This window comes from Zalophus californianus, chromosome 5 (assembly GCF_009762305.2).
Source record: "Zalophus californianus isolate mZalCal1 chromosome 5, mZalCal1.pri.v2, whole genome shotgun sequence".
In the NCBI taxonomy this organism is placed as follows: Eukaryota; Metazoa; Chordata; class Mammalia; order Carnivora; family Otariidae; genus Zalophus; species Zalophus californianus.
Window position 1 is genome coordinate 116,720,231 of NC_045599.1, and position 1,787 is coordinate 116,722,017.

The 1,787-nt window shown below is 31.1% G+C and overlaps 1 pseudogene; it reads left to right on the plus strand.

The window, feature by feature from the left end:
- Positions 1-251: 251 nt before the first annotated feature.
- On the plus strand, positions 252-367 carry LOC113930010 (annotated as a pseudogene).
- The last annotated feature ends 1,420 nt before the right edge of the window (positions 368-1,787 follow it).

Consider the following 1,787-nt stretch of genomic DNA (forward strand, 5'->3'; position numbering starts at 1 on the left):
ATGGTGAATTATTTCTAGAAAAAAAACTTTGGGCGAGCAACCATATGATTTTAATTATGTGCAAATATGCATATATATATATATATATATAAAATTAAGTGCCTCAAATTTATCTGTATGGATTAAAAATTGTTAGGGGAAAGCAATGACTGAGATTATTGCCAAGATTGCTCATATCTTTTGATACGAAGAATGGTTAATACTCTTAACATGTAAAGAGCTTAACAAATCAGTAAGAGTACAAAGTTGAAGTGCTCACTTTAGCAGCACATATACTAAAACTGGAACGATACAGAGATGTTTAGCATGGCCCCTGTGTAAGGATGACACACAGATTTGTCAAATTCGTGAAGAATCCCATTTTTTTTAGAAAATTAAAAAAAAAATACAAAGATGAAAATCTTGGCAGGTGAGTGAAAAGGATTTGAATGGATCACAGAAAAAATAAGGCAAATATCTATTAAGTTCATGAACAGATATCTGATATAACTAATAATAAAATAGGTATTGAACTAGTTATCTCATTCAATTTAATCAAACTTGCAAAGATTAAAATTATTGATACTAGCTAGTGTTGTAAATAGTGTGATAAAATAGGCATTTTACATAGTTCATGGTATTCTGACACAGTGTCTTTTTGAAAGGATGATTTGAGAATATCTACCAAAACTGTTAATGCACACATTGCTTAATCTAGAAATTCTACTTCTAGGAAATCATTTACAGACACTTTCACTGCAGTACACAAAGAATTATCCTTAAGTTCATTTAGTACACTTTATTTATAGCAAAACATAAAGATAATATAAAAGTCTACTAATAGGAAATTGGTTAAATAAATGTGGCATATCCATTCAATACAATGCAGCTTTAAAATGATAGAAATTATATATGCCAATATGAAATAGTAATAATAGCTAACATTACTGAGCACATATAATAAGTTAGAAAGTTTGCAACTATCCAAGGATCTAATTGTCATTATCATTCTACTTTAATATTGTGTAAACTGAGACACAGGTTGAGTAACTTAACCAAAATCGCAAGGCAGAAACTTGATTTTATTCTAGACTATTCATCCTACTGAACTGCCCAGAACACAGTAAAGTCTGTTATATATAGCTACATACCTATACATGCATATACATACCTACACACACATAAAAAGCTCCTAATTTTGTTTAAAAATAGGTTAAGGATATATATTTTTGTATGTTCCTAAAGTTCTGAAGGGATAAATAATAAATAAATATCTTACAATGTTTATTCCTGGAAAATAGGATCATTGGTTTTAGGACTCTCATTTCTTATTTTCGGCCCTTCTGTGATTTCTTTACCTTATTGCTACTGTGTGTTACTTCTGTTTCTAAAAATGCAAAACTAGACAAAAAGTAAAAAGGTTTTTGTTTGTTTGTTTGTTATATCTAGTAAAGTTATATATCAAATGGAGTTTGGAAAACCTCTTATAGGAAGTAACATTTTTTTAAACAAATACAATTTTTAAAAAATGTACCTCCTTGTAGGTCTTTTAAAAGAATCGGGACATGGTGAATCTATTTTGGTTGTCACAGTGATACGTATTGACTGCCACTACTGACCTGTATTTGCCATAGTCTGCACTGATTTTTTTTTTTTTTTAAGATTTTATTTATTAGAGAGAGGCAGAGAGCCCACTGAGCAGGGAGTTCCATGTGGGACTCGATCCCAGGACCCTGAGATTAGGACCTGAGCCAAAGTCAGATACTTAACGGACTGAGCCACCCGGGAGCCCCTGCACTGATTATTAA